The sequence below is a fragment of the Bubalus kerabau genome, chromosome X (assembly GCF_029407905.1).
Source record: "Bubalus kerabau isolate K-KA32 ecotype Philippines breed swamp buffalo chromosome X, PCC_UOA_SB_1v2, whole genome shotgun sequence".
Lineage (NCBI taxonomy): Eukaryota > Metazoa > Chordata > Mammalia > Artiodactyla > Bovidae > Bubalus > Bubalus kerabau.
This window is the reverse complement of record NC_073647.1, coordinates 156,082,579-156,098,035: the sequence shown is the minus strand read 5'-3', so window position 1 is coordinate 156,098,035 and position 15,457 is coordinate 156,082,579. Positions and strand designations below refer to the sequence as shown.

General features: G+C 41.0%; 1 protein-coding gene across 1 annotated transcript in view; it reads left to right on the top strand.

The window, feature by feature from the left end:
- The first annotated feature begins 7,278 nt into the window (after positions 1-7,278).
- The window catches only part of SCML2 (Scm polycomb group protein like 2), a 98,847-nt gene continuing 90,668 nt past the window's right edge, over positions 7,279-15,457 (top strand). The window contains exon 1 of the mRNA XM_055563399.1: positions 7,279-7,530. The gene's annotated coding sequence lies outside the window, so the exon portion shown is untranslated. The remainder of the gene's footprint in view (positions 7,531-15,457) is intronic.

Sequence of the window (15,457 nt, the reverse complement as noted above, 5' to 3'; positions counted from 1 at the left end):
TCGTCTTTTAATTTCATGGCTGCAATCACCATCTGCAGTGATTTTAGAGCCAAAAAAAATAAAGTCTGACACTGTTTCCACTGTTTCCCCATCTATTTCCCATGAAGTGATGGGACCAGATGCTATGATCTTCGTTTTCTGAATGTTGAGCTTTAAGCCAACTTTTTCACTCTCCACTTTCACTTTCATCAAGAGGCTTTTTAGTTCCTCTTCACTTTCTGCCATAAGGGTGGTGTCATCTGCATATCTGAGGTTATTGATATTTCTCCCGTCAATCTTGATTCCAGCTTGTGCTTCTTCCAGCCCAGCGTTTCTCGTGATGTACTCTGCATAGAAGTTAAATAAGCAGGGTGGCAATATACAGCCTTGACTTACTCCTTTTCCTATTTGGAACCAGTCTGTTGTTCCATGTCCAGTTCTAACTGTTTGTCTTATTCATTTTGTCTTATTAATTTTGATATCCACACCTCCAGCAAAGCTGCATACAAGTGTTCGATAAATGTTTGGTTTTTGACTGAAGGACTGGGTGAATGTAATAATGGCCAAGTGTACCCTATAATTGGAGAAGGCAATGGCACCCCACTCCAGTACTCTTGCCTGGAAAATCCCATAGATGAAGGAGCCTGGTAGGCTGCAGTCCATGGGGTCACCAAGAGTCCAACATGACTGAATAACTTCACTCTCACTTTTCACTTTCATGCATTGTAGGAGGACATGGCAACCCACTCCAGTGTTCTTGCCTGGAGAATCCCAGGGATAGAGGAGCCTGGTGGGCTGCCATCTATGAGGTTGCATAGAGTCAGACACGACTGAAGCAACTTAGCAGCAGCAACAGCAGCAGACCTCATTCATGTCTCCCAGGAGACATTTGGTTGACAATAATAATTTAGGTTCTTTTACTATCAAATAAGTAAGCAGCAGCAGCAGCACCCTATAATGTTCATTGAAATTATGCTAGTTTTCACAGTATATAAAATATCTGACTTGGACAAAGTCAGCTTATATCTCATACATTTTGTTGGTAAGAGATGAATCTATGTTTTGTGTTTTTTTTTAAAGTGTGGGGATCCATTAAGGGAAGACCTTGTGGTTTTTCAATAGATTTGAGTAGCACTTTCTCAGCTGTGGAGCATGGCAGATTTTATTACCCCCATTTTTAAAAGGAAAAAAGTTGAGGGATGGAAAGATGCTAAAGAAATCTAGTTAGTAGATGATAGACTAAGAATTCAAGATAAGAGCTCAGACCTCCTGATGCTGCTCTGTCTTTTGATAAGACATAGTCTTTCTGTTAGATTGGCATCTCTCTCTTCATATCACAGACTACCTCTTGATATTTTTCCAAGGAAGTTACTATTTTGAACTTAGGAAGAAGTTTATTTTACCAACAATAACAATCCTAAATAAAAGCAATTTATATCTTATTGACATTATCTTGATTTAATGTGGAAACAGTGAAAGTGTGTTAGTCGCTCAGTCGTGTCCAGCTCTTTGCAACCCCATGGACCGTAGCCTGCCAGGCTCCTCTGTCCATGGAATTCTCCAGGCAAGAATACTGGAATTGGTTGCCATTCCCTTCTTCAGGGGATCTTCCCGACCCAGGGATCTAACCCAAGTCTCGGGAAAGGGTCAGTTTGTTAGAAACAAGTATCTGAAGATGTTTGTAAACCCAGCTACTATTTTAATTAGTTTTTTAATACCAACTATATAGAATTTTTCACTAAAGTGAAAACATGCATGGTGAGTTTACCAGGAATACCTTGGATCTCTAGCTTCTGCCAGGCTTAGGCATCTGTGTTTTAGGGAGAAAGGAGTGCATGAAGTGGGAAAACTAGAGGGTAACTTCACTAAGCATCTGAAAACTTGAACTTGATCTGTGCAAATAATATTGTTTCAATATACAGATGCCTGCTGATGGAAATCTAGACTAAACCTGCTTACCTAGGAAAGACTACTGGAAAAACCATAGCTTTGAATCCCAGATTGGTGGGAAAGATTGAAGGCAGGAGGAGAAGGGAACAACAGAGGACGAGATGGTTGAATGGCATCACCAACTCAATGGACATGCATTTGGGCAAGTTCCGGGAGATGGTTAAGCACAGGGAAGCCTGTTGTGCTGCAGTCCATGGGTTCGCAAAGAGTTGGACATGACTGAGCAACTGAACAAAATCCTAGGAAGGAAGATCATATTTTCATTCTGATGAACTAATATTAAATCCTAAAAAAAGCAAAATGGCTGTCTGGGGAGGCCTTACAAATAGCTGTGAAAAGAAGAGAAGTGAAAAGCAAAGGAGAAAATGAAAGATATAAGCATCTGAATGCAGAGTTCCAAAGAATAGCAAGGAGAGATAAGAAAGCCTTCCTCAGCGATCAATGCAAAGAAAGAGAGGAAAACAACAGAATGGGAAAGACTAGAGATCTCTTCAAGAAAATTAGAGATACCAAGGGAACATTTCATGCAAAGATGGGCTCAATAAAGGACAGAAATGGTATGGGCCTAACAGAAGCAGAAGATACTAAGAAGAGGTGGCAGGAATACACAGAAGAACTGTACAAAAAAGATCTTCACGACCCAGATAATCAAGATGGTGTGATCACTGACCTAGAGCCAGACATCCTGGAATGTGAAGTCAAGTGGGCCTTAGGAAGCATCACTACAAACAAAGCTAGTGGAGGTTATGGAATTCCAGTGGAGCTCTTTCAAATCCTGAAAGATGATGCTGTGAAAGTGCTGCACTCAATATGCCAGCAAATTTGGAAAACTCAGCAGTGGCCACAGGACTGGAATAGGTCAGTTTTCATTCCAATCCCAAATAAAGACAATGCCAAAGAATGCTCAAATTACTGCACAATTGCACTCATCTCACATGATAGTAAAGTAATGCTCAAAATTCTCCAAGCCAGGCTTCAGCAATACGTGAACCGTGACCTTCCAGATGTTAAAGCTGGTTTGAGAAAAGGCAGAGGAACCAGAGATCAAATTGCCAACATCTGCTGGATCATCGAAAAAGCAAGAGAGTTCCAGAAAAACATCTATTTCTGCTTTATTGACTATGCCAAAGCCTTTGACTGTGTGGATCACAATAAACTGTGGAAAATTCTGGAAGAGATGGGAATACCAGACCACCTGACCTGCCTCTTGAGAAACCTATATGCAGGTCAGGAAGCAACAGTTAAACCTGGACATGGAACAACAGACTGGTTCCAGATAGGAACAGGAGTACGTCAAGGCTGTATATTGTCACCCTGCTTATTTAACTTCTCTGCAGAGTACATCACGAGAAACGCTGGGCTGGAAGAAACACAAGCTGGAATCAAGAGTGCCGGGAGAAATATCAATAACCTCAGATATGCAGATGATACCACCTTTATGGCAGAAAGTGAAGAGGAACTAAAAAGCCTCTTGATGAAAGTGAAAGTGGAGAGTGAAAAAGTTGGCTTAAAGCTCAACATTCAGAAAACGAAGATCATGGCATCTGGTCCCATCACTTCATGGGAAATAGATGGGGAAACAGTGGAAACAGTGTCAGACTTTATTTTTTTTTGGCTCTAAAATCACTGCAGATGGTGATTGCAGCCATGAAATTAAAAGACGACTACTCCTTGGAAGGAAAGTTATGACCAACCTAGATAGCATATTGAAAAGCAGAGACATTACTTTGCCAACAAAGGTCCGTCTAGTCAAGGCTATGGATTTTCCAGTGGTCACGTATGGATGTGAGAGTTGGACTGTGAAGAAAGCTGAGTGCCGAAGAATTGATGCTTTTGATCTGTGGTGTTGGAGAACACTCTTGAGAGTCACTTGGACTGCAAGGAGATCCAACCAGTCCATTCTGAAGGAGATCAGTCCTGGGTGTTCTTTGGAAGGAATGATGCTAAAGCTGAAACTCCAGTACTTTGGCCACCTCATGCAAAGAGTTGACTCATTGGAAAAGACTGTGATGCTGGGAGGGATTGGGAGCAGGAGGAAAAGAGGACGACAGAGGATGAGATGGCTGGATGGCATCACTGACTCGATGGACGTGAGTTTGAGTGAACTCCGGGAGTTGGTGATGGACAGGGAGGCCTGGTGTGCTGCCATTCATGGGGTCGCAAAGAGTTGGACATGACTGAGCAACTGAACTGAACTAAAAGAAAGGTACAAAAGGAAGTAATCAAACATACTTGAGATACAGGAGTATTTTGCATTGGATTTGGGCTGGCTGGGGATGACAGATCTCCTTTAAGGTTGTTACAGGTTTTGGGCTGAGTCAGGAGAACTATAGGAGCAAATCCACAGAAGGAAATCTGAGGCTTGAAAATTAAGCATGAAATTTAGATTTTACTAGTCTTAGTCCTTATTCTTTCAGTTTAAATAGTCTCATTTTCATGTTTTCTAGGCAAAATTAAACATCATAATAGTAGGTATTCATTATCCATTCATCTATTCACTCATTCAACAAATATTTATCAGCTTTCTACTGTGTGCAAGACACTTCTGTGTAATGTAAAAGAAACAGTGATGTTCTGACCTATGCTAACATTAAAAAGCAGTCTTGAGTTTATTTTGGCAAAGGGAAAAAAGTAAATAAAATAATTTTTATTGGATGTCTATATACACTTTGCTGACAAAGGTCTGTATAGTCAAAGCCATGGTTTTTCCAGTAGTCATGTACAGATGTGAGAGGTGGACCATAAAGAAGGCTGAGTGCTGAAGAACTGATGCTTTCAATCTGTGGTGCTGGAAAAGACTCTTGAGAGTCCCTTGGACAGCAAGGACATCAAACCAATCAGTCCTAAAGGAGATCAACCCTGAATATTCATTGGAAGGACTGAGGCTAAAGTTCTAATACTTTGGCCGCCTGATGCAAAGAGCCAATTCATTGGAAAAGACTGATGCTGGGAAAGATTGAAGGCAGGAGAAGGGGGCGACAGAGGATGAGATGATTGGATGGTATCATGGATACTTAATGGACATGAGTTTCAGCAAATTCTGGGAGTTAGTGAAGGACAGGGAAGCTTGGAGTGCTGCAGTTCATGGGGTCTCAAAGAGTCAGACACGACTGAGCAACTGAACAAAATACATGATCTATGACAAAAGCATATGATTGATGACTAAGTTGGAAGGGATAGGGACATTTCAAGTGTATATTCAGAAGCTGATTCTGGCACTTATTTGGGATGTAATGTTACATTTCCTCTTCTATAAAATGGGAATAAGAACTTTGTGAAAGAATGTTAGGAATATTGAAAATTATGTATCTAAAGAGGCTATCATGATTCTCAGCACTTGGTAGGTGCTCAATAGATGGTGGCTGTTATTGTTAATAACATTTAATATAACAAGGAGACTCTTCTATAAATGCCTACGTGATCACAGTCATTGAGAAGATATTCTAATATAGATAATGTGAATTACATTATTAGAATTAGGGCTTCAGTAATTTCATGGGAAATATGGGAAGTAGATGAGGGATTCTTGAAACAGGCAGTTTATAATCAGAGTACTATTTCTACAACTTAATAAATGGTCTGTATGTGTAAGAGTCTTTAGTGATAAGTCTTTCAGAGAATGCAGGATGAATTTCAGATATTTCTACTGCATCAGGATTAGAAAGACGATGGCCAGTAATTACAAATTTACCCCCCTCAGTAGCCCATACTAAGGGTTTGCTAAGATTAAACTTAAATCTGTTTTTTTTTTTTCTGTTAAAGGTAACTTTCTAGCTTTTAAAAACATTTTTGAACCTTCATCTTAGACCATTTCAACTTTTCCTCCTATGTGATAATATACAACTGATGCAACAAATCTCACTTTAATATTTGCACCTGAACCAGTGAACCAGTGAAGTTGCTCAGTCATGTCCGATTCTGCAATCCCATGGACTGTAGCCTACCGGTCTCCTCCATCCATGGAATTTTCCAGGCAAGAGTACGGGAGTGGGTTGCCATTTCCTTCTCCAGGGGATCTTCCTGACCCTGGGATAGAACCCGGGTCTCCCGCATTGCAGGCAGATGCTTTACTGTCTGAGCTACCAGGGAAGCCCTAGTTTGCACCTAATAATGGCCTAATTTTTCTATTTTCATCTTCAAATTTTCTTGAATTTTGCACTAACATTTATTTATTCATTTTAAAGGATGCAATTTGATCTTGTGCTATTCTCTAGTGTTCAGATACAATAAATAATACTTTAATTTGGTCCTTGTTTAACATTGCATAAGTAGTGTCCTATGAAAATAATTTTATTCTGCATTGTAGAAAATGGATATATTCCGCATTTTTTAAAAAAAATTTTCGGTTTCTATTCCCGAATTATGATTTTAAAACTCATGTCCTAAGTAAAACTCATGTACTAAGTTAAGCAGATCATGGATGCAAAACTTTCATCCAACTTTTGGAATAAGTTGTAAAGAGAAAGGCCTGCCAATGGTTTACTTTTAGCTAACACAGCACATTGTATTATTTTTCAGACAAAAGTTTTAAATCTGCCGATACCCAACCTCACAACGAGGAATGGGATGTTTTTCTCTGTTCTTTTTTTTTTTTGTCTGCTACATTTTGTGCGGGAGAGATTCCCTTTGGAGCTTTTTTTTTAACGCCCGCCCCCTGCCCCTAGGTGCGACCTCCACCTGCGCAAACCTCTGGGTTCCTGGCCAGGGGATTGAGCAGAGGAGACCCCAAAACCCACTCTCGAAGACGCTCCCAAGTACTTTCAAGCCTGTGAGCAAATTATTTTACTCTCCAGGTTAATCTAGTTCCCGTTAGCTCAAGCCTGGGTTTAAAGGAACAACTAAATCTGGAATGTGGAGCTGGAGGGGATTGCTGGCAAAAACTCATGGAAAAAAAAGAAAAGCTGTTTCGAGGACTATGCTGCAACCCGCGAAGGAGTGGCTTTGCTCAAGCTGCTCTAACGAACTGCTTTTTCCTTGCTCATCGAATTTGCTCGAGCTCCTAGGGAAGCGCCTGCCTTTTCGGTGCGTGGCCAGGGTGGGCGGTGGCCGAGAGTCACAGTCGATGGCTAAGGGGAGAGCGTTCCCCTTGGATGAAACTTGATGCGCATCCTGGGCTCCCAGTTGGGGGCCCACCACGGTCTTGGGTGCAGGGGCTGCGACTTTTTTTTAATTTTTTTTTTGGCGGGAGGGCAGATTGGGGCGGGGTTGGGGGGAGCGGACGAGGGAAAACTGCCAAGGTCTTGCCCGGGTTTGCAGAGTCTCACTGTTGGCCACCGGCCGCAGGAGCTTCCGGCAGAGCCCCCGGCTCGGGCCCCGCACGCGGCAAACGGTCAAAGTGCGCGGCTGCGGCAACCGCAGGGCACGCGGACGGAGGGGAGGGGGCGGGGCCGCGGTGGCGGTTGCGGGGCATGCGCGGCTTCGCGCGCGGCTTCTCAAACATGGCGGCGGCGGTGTGAAGACCGGTTCTGGCTCGCGGGATCTGTGTGACAGAATTTCGCTTTTTTCGCCGACGAGACTCGAGGTGTGAGGCGACTCCGGGCTCCGTGAAGACCAGAGAGGAGGAGTTTTGGCGTTCTGGGCTCTGGCTGTTTTCCGCAGAAGGTAGGGAGTCTCCGGCGGCGCGTCCCCCGCGAGGAACGCCCCCTCACCGCTCCGCGGGGTCCGGCCCCAGATTGGTCCCTCACTCCAGTCAGCCACTCTCCGAGGCTTCACCCCCGAGGTCCCCTACCCCTCGGCGGCCTCGCCCCCAAGGCCGGGACTCCCCTGCCCCGCGTAGCGCTTTCCGCGACGCCCCTCAATCGCTCTCGCGCCGCCCCTCACACTTGGGGCCCGGTCGCCCGGCACCGGCCCATCCCGCCCGCGGCGTTCGGAGGCCTCACTCCAACGGTCCCCTGACCCGAAGCGCGGACAGCACCTTCTAGAGCATCCTCCGCCCGTGGGTGGGGCCGGGCTGGGGTCCCGGGACAACGCAGGTGGGCGGCGGGGCTGAGGAGTAGGGATGACTTTGGTGGTCTGTGTTGAAACTGGTCCCGGAGTTTTCCGGAGACTTGTGAGAGAACTTTTGGAGTTTCTGAAGGAAATGTCAGTTGGGAAGGATGCGCTTGTGGCCGAGCGCGGGCTTGGGCCCCGGTGCCAGGTGTGTACGTTAGACTCGCGGCCCGGGGCTCGGGGCGGATGGGTTGGGGGCAGCGCTGGTGCCTCGCTCTCGGGGGAGATAGGGGGCGGGAGGGCGCGGCAGGCTCTGGCGGTGGGGTGCGGGTGGGAGTGGGGGGCCGAAGAGTGGGTCTGCTGCTCTCGGGAACGGCGAGGCGGCCGCCGCGGTATCGCGGCAAGACTGGGTCGCAGGACCACTGTTCTTTTTCGAGATAGCGTTCTCGCTTTTTCCACCTGGATAGTGGTTGTGCTACATTCTAGTGTGAATCGCCAGGGGGAGAGCGAGTAGGAGAGTTGACTAGATTTTGCGTCTTGAAGTTGTACGTAACTTTGAGGGCTGAGCTGTAAATTCGCGCCACCTTCCCCTCGTCCCTCACCCCAAATGTTAGGGCAGCACAGGTAGTGACAAGTTTACGTTTAAGACTATTGATTTTTTTTTTTTAAAGGTTGTAATACATTTGTCATTCATTATAAAGTGTGATTACAATTTGGAACTAGCCTCTACTTTGAAGAATTAGATTAGCATTTACAACTTACCTGTAGGTTGACTTTAGGACAGACGTCTCTAAGAGTGCATGGGGCGGTTAGGAGGGGAAACTGAGGCAGAGAAAGTGAATACTTCCTTATGATCATATGATATACAAAGCTATTGGAGATGGTTTTCTTTCCGAGATGTTCATATGTCTGTTTTGGGGAAAGAGTATTATAAAATGTGTAACATTTATGCAGTACAACTTCCTATGACAATCAGTTGCGTTTTAACTATAACTCATAGACGCATTTTTTTTTTCAATAACACTGCTTGGAAATGTTCAATAAGGACAGTTTTGCCTTTCTTACCATTCTTTTTCTTACTCATTAAATGTGTTTCCACGGATGAATGTTTTCTTTAACTATGTTTGTGGTTTTGTATATTCAATGGCAGGAATGTGAAAATAGCTTTTGGAATTGAGTCCATTTGGGATTTTGAGACTAGAGTTCATCAGTACTTACATGATGCCTTGAATTTGTTTGTCTATGTCTTTATCCATATTCTTCAAAACAGTCGGATGGATTTTTTTCAAAAACTTAGCCGAACAGTACTTTCAGTGGCTCTGTCATTTTTGAATAAATTTCATGTATATCACACAACCTCATACTCTTCCAAGGATGTATACCTGTTTCCCCCCAGAGAACCTGATTTGTTTTGAAATTGATACTTCTAAAAAAGATTAATGTGGGCAAACTACATTGTTAATGTGTGAGGATGCTTTAAAGTTAATGATGTCATATGTACAAAAAAACTGGAGTCAGTCTTTAAAGAGATGATTTTTCTCTTGAGGCAGCAGTTGGTCAGTCCTTTTGATTTATGGTTCAATCAACACATCTTTATTAAGTACCTGTGCTGTCTGTAGTATGGCGTTCAGTTCAACCTACTGCTGTGTGTGCTGATTTCTAGGGTGTTTAAGGCTTCCCATTAGTAGTTTATTACTGAAAATCTCAAGATTATAGTTAAGAAAATCATTATGAATGTAGAACAAGTAGTCTTTTTCTTTCAGTGGCCAATTCAGGGAGTCAGTGTTTTGGTCATAATTCTCTAAACAAAATTTGAGTCTTGAATTATTTCTGATTTATGTGATATTAACTTTATTCCTCTTTTGTTATGATTATACACAGCTATATATATATTTTAAAACAATTTTATGTATTTATTTTTGGCTGTGTTGAGTTTTCATTGCTGTGCCAGCTTTTCTCTACTTGTGGCCAGCAGGGGCTACTCTGTAGTTGTGGTGTATGGGCTTTTCATTGTGGTGGCTTCTCTTGTTGCAGAGCATGGGCTCTAGGCATGCAGGCTTCAGTAGCTGTGGCACATGGGATCAGTAGTTGTGGCTCCTGGGCTCTAGAGCACAGGTTCAGTACTTGTAGCCATAGGTTTAATTGCTCCACCGCCTGTAGAATCTTCCCATACCAGGGATCGAACCTGTGTCTCCTGCATTGGCATGCAGATTCTTTACCACTGAGCCGCCAAGGAAGCCCAAAGCTATATATTTTATGAGAGATTATTTTTTGGGTCAAACAGATGTCATACTGGTTAGGCTTGAGGGAGAAAATGAATTACTGGTATAAATTGAAATCAGTACGGGTTCTGGAGAGTGGGTATTTTTTAATGCTAAGTAACTTCTATGGCTGAGTAGTTTAGGCTGTAACTAGATATTAAGTGACAATTTAGAGCCCTTTCTTTTTTTCATAACATTTCAGAAGTCTCTCTGAGCTAAAAAATAACAAGGGTTATGATGGTCAGCTATAAGCCAGATGTGACTCTCATTTTCTTTAGGGTTTGTTCCTTTTTAGCTGCCTGCCTGTTCCTCCCAGATGCTTCCTATCACCCCTCTTCCTGCCCCTGTTCCCTTTGCTGTTGGTGTCTGTTTCCGCATCAGTGAAATGGTCAGGGTAATCCTGCACTGCCTCACTGAGAAATAATTGATGATAGTAAAATGCCTTGTGAAGGCTGAGTAAATGCCAATTTTTTTGAATGAGAATGATGTAGCCCCTTGTTCCATTTAAGGAAGGCCCAAATCCCAATTTTAGCTTGAGCTCTTAGAGTGTGGGGAGAGAGGGAGGGAGGAGGAAAATTGCACTTGAAAATTTACTGCCCCCTCCCCCCGTTTTGGTTAATAGAAATGACTGTTGGAACTTTAGAAACTGGAACACTGAAGGGTGCAAAGGATCCTTTGCTATTTGAGTCATTAGTCACCTCAATTTTTTTTTTTTTTTTTTTTTTGGCCAGGTTACTCTGTCTGTTCCTTTTTACATTTATGCCAGGTGTGAATGGAAATCTGAGGTCATGTTCTCTTTTAGCTCATCTCCCTGGGAGTCAAATTGTCTCTTCCTAGTAATATTCCAGGTTTTTAGGATATGTTAAGATATGAATTAAGTGAACTCTGCTAGCCATCAGCTGGTAGAGCTGTGAGGGGTATGGTATGAATATTGGTCTGGCATTACCAGGTATTTTGTAGTTTGGAGTGAGAAAATCAAATACCCTTAGGAATTTAAGGAACATTATTAATGTCTGAAAATTACTACATCCATCATATTTTAGAATTTGAAGTGATTATTGATTTTAGGAAGCAAAAGCCTGGACGTTTTGAAAACGGCAGATGTGGGTCAGTTTGAAAGAATAAGTTTACCCTACCTTAGCTTGGGCTCTTAATCTTTATAATCCTTTTGTCTTGGGGAAATAAATGAGAGAAACCGCTGTTGTTTATTTTAGATTAAAATAGCTTGGCATGATTTAGTGGCAAGTAAGTTTTCTAGGCTCTAACTAGTTTGGGCTTTGGTTACTCTTAAGAGTAGAAATGCCTTTACTGTAGTGAGAACATTTTTTAAGATACCAGAGGTGACGGTTCTTAAAAGTAGGCTAGAACAGTCTTATGGACTCTGTGGGAGAGGGAGAGGGTGGGAAGATTTGGGAGAATGGCATTGAAACATGTAAAATATCATGTATGAAACGAGTTGCCAGTCCAGGTTCGATGCACGATACTGGATGCTTGGGGCTGGTGCACTGGGACGACCCAGAGGGATGGAATGGGGAGGGAGGAGGGAGGAGGGTTCAGGATGGGGAACACATGTATACCTGTGGTGGATTCATTTTGATATTTGGCAAAACTAATACAGTTATGTAAAGTTTAAAAATAAAATAAAATTAAAAAAAAAAGTAGGCTAACTTCAGAAAATTAAAAAAAAATTAAGATTTGAAATATGCATGTGCTGTTTGGTTTTCATGAGGAAGGCATTTTTGCTTATTTTGTCTTTATGTTATCTAATATAAAGTAATCCTTGGTTACTTTAGAAATAATAATACTAGTTATTTTTATGCTAAGTGACTTCTACTAAACATATATCCCTAAACTTTTCTCTTGCTTTCATTTTTTAGGCATGTGGTGGAAAGGTTTTAAATAAATGAGAATATCTTACTGTGTTAATAGTGAAAGATTTGAGGCTCCTATAAGCAGTTTATATAATGGTGCTGTTCAGTTTAATTTCATATTCATCTGACATAGACTAGTGAGTTTCTTATTTAATTAAGGAGTTAAAAAAAGAATATGCTTTGTATGAGTAAAGAGCTGGGAAACATTTGAAGGTACAGAGTATTTGACTACCTACTACTTGTGACCTGTGTTTATGGCTGTGACTCTGCCTCTTCCTAAGTTTATAGGAGCAAATTGTTGTGTAAGAGCGGAAAGAGAGTGCCCACCTTTTATGGTAACGTGCCATTGTAAACTTCAGAAGGGACAGATATATTGCAATTCTAGGGCATATCTTGAGAACACTTGCTTTTCTCGGGAAAGGTGATGGAATTCTCTTTGCTTTTTGTGTGTAGAATACATATTTGATTTTTCTCGACCTCTGTTTCTCATAAGGGTTAACTGGTGCTGAACTCCAAACAAACAGCTCTATTTGCTTGGGTACCTTGTAGCCTTGACATAGTCTTATAAGCAGATGTATTGACAAACTTCTTTTAGTTTTAAATTAAGCAGTGAGTAAATCACATGTTTCTTCGGTTCTCTTGCCTCCCTGAATACAGTTGTAAACTTGTGCCCTTTGCTGTGAAACTGCCTTTTTTTTTTTTTTCCTTTTGAAAGATGTGAAGTATTATTTGGAATGTTTTACAGTATACTTGAAAGGGTTTTGAAAGGTAATGATCATTATTCTCTTTGTTTTTTTATTAATTTGGTAGAATTTGATAAACCGTTCAAATGAACTACACTGTCTTTGATTATTAAAAGAATTAAAATATAGTACTCAGTAATTTAAATACATTTATATATTGCTTGGTTTTAGATTATAGACTCTTGAGATTTTTTTGTGTTGAGATTTTGAGAGATTGTAGAAATATTTAAATAGGTCGTTTACTGACACCTGCTTCATGTTTGAAGTATGGTCAGGGATGTTTAGTTTTCTGGTCACTTCAGATTATGGTTTATTACTTGCTTTTCTGTAATCTGTTGTCTAGCAGGGATTGTTGCTGTCATCATTTCCATTATTTCTTGTAGGGCCAGTGTTAGAAACCATAAATCTAGACGTGATAATAGGGACAGGCTGTAACCTGACCCAATTCTTTTGTCACAATGTCCGCACTGAGAGCTGCCTGTAGTAAATTGACATGCCCGGCTATTAACTTCAGTCATCTGCAAATGTCTGTGGGCAGCAGGTCTTTGGGCAATTAGCCTGTGGCTGTGCTTTAAAACCTTAGGAATTTACAACTATAAACTGGGATTTTGGCAGCTCTTTCATTTATCTGTTTTCTGACATGACATACTTTTTAATTAAATGCATAGATTTCGTATATGTATTGTTTTAAAATTGTAGGGGATTATTTAACTTGGAGACTTTAATTCTTTAGATAAATTAAAAATTCTTAAAAATAGTTGTTTTCTTCTTGAGTTTGCTTTGACACAGAAAAATAACTAATTTCTAATTCGTTGGGGTCAGACTTTACTAAAGCATAATTAAAACTGCTCCTCCAGGAAACTTGTTTTGATACATCTTCACTGCTAAAAACATTGATTTTGATTATTCGCAATTCAGAGATGGGATTTTATTTTTAAAGGTAATTGCAGCCTTAGAATTGAGGTGTTTTCCTGATTAATTTGATAAATAGATCAGAAAATGGGAAATTTGATTACTGAGTAAATCGAGTAGGTGCTTGTGAAATCTTAAAGTGATGAATCATGTCCAGTTTAAAACTTAAGCTGTGCAATGGATATCCTACAGTTGTCTCTCTGTATCCATGGGGTGTTGGTATCAGGACCCCCTCAGATATCAAAACCTACAGGTGCTCAAGTACCTTATAAAATGGATTAGTACAGTCAGTCCTCTGTATCCGTGGGTTCTGCATCTGTGGATACTGAGGACCAACTGTATACACTTTTTTAAACTGTATCAAGGTAATCATCTTACCAGGAACAAATTTTTAGTTAAAAGAGCCAGTTTCTCTTTGTCAATGGAAAATATATAGCTATAATATATTTCAATTAAATCAATAAGTGCTTTTGCATTTAGGTGTAAATGTGCAGTACTTCTTGAAATCAAAATAATAAACTTTTCATGTCAAAATGAAAAACTTAAAGGTGTTGTTTTATGCAGTTAATTTAGACTCTCTGTTATCTTGCATATTGACTGAGCAATAAAGAACTTTTGCATTTGTGTTTCAAGTTTGAAAACAGTAGCAGCAGCAGCAGCAGCAGCAGACTAAAAAGGAAAAAGCATTCTACCTGTGCTATTTCATTAAGAGTCTGTGGTGATTTCTGTGTGTATATAACTTTGACCACCTATTTCAACCTTTTCTTTAAAACCACCAGCAACCATATGTTCAAGGCTTTTAGCCTTGAAACTTCTTATACTTTTGATTATGCTCAAGGGGATATAATGAAATATTTTTGCCACTAAATTATTTTGTGTGTAGGTTCTGTGTCTTTTCTCTCTTTTTTGTGAATATTGGTTTAAAGCACATGTTTTAGTTCAACTGTTATGTAGTTGGAATTTATAAACTGAATTCTGGTACAGCATAGTACACATAGTTCTTCTCCTTGGAAAAATACTTATAATAACAACATTTGTATTTGGGCCTGTCTTTTTGAGACTTCAAACATTTTAGAAATCAAATTCAGAGTAAAAAAAAAATGAAGGTCTATCAGATGTTGGAAAGGAGGAAGTTGTGGGAGTGGGGGACTGTCTCAGATCCCACAGAATTTTATCCTTGGCTCATTGATTTAGACTCTAAGCTATAGAGTAGACATTGCAGGAGAGAATGGAGAACAATGACAGCCAAAAGAAAATCTCACTAAATTTTTTTAAAAACTACAATATTCTAGGACTATATGGTTTAGATATAAGCATACTGTAGCACAACAGATTTACTAATTTAGCAAACATTTGGGGGCCCTACTCTGTGATAGACCTGGTGGATAGATATTACAGAATACAAAAGTGAACCAGAGTAGGTTTCTAGTAGGGTACCACGCATTTAGCAGGAGCTCAGTAGGTGACAGCTCTTAGTATTTATTATTACCACTGCCAGCACCACCATCAGTAGACCCCAGGGACCATAATCTTCATTTTTTCCTGTCTTCAAGGATCCATTCTGTGCAGGGTGTCTGTCTCCTTACTTCTCCCTTGTAAAGCAGGAACAGTGTTTGGAGCTCTGTCTTTTGTTTTGGTGTCTGACACACCTAGATTTGAATCGTTTTTCTTTCACTACTTTCTTTCTAAGCTTCAAGAATCAACGGAACTTGGTAACTGATAAGATATTGGACAGAGGAGTAGGGTACTCAATGCTATGCTAAGTCATTTCAGTCGTGTCTGACTCTGTGCGACCCCATAGATGGCAGCTCAC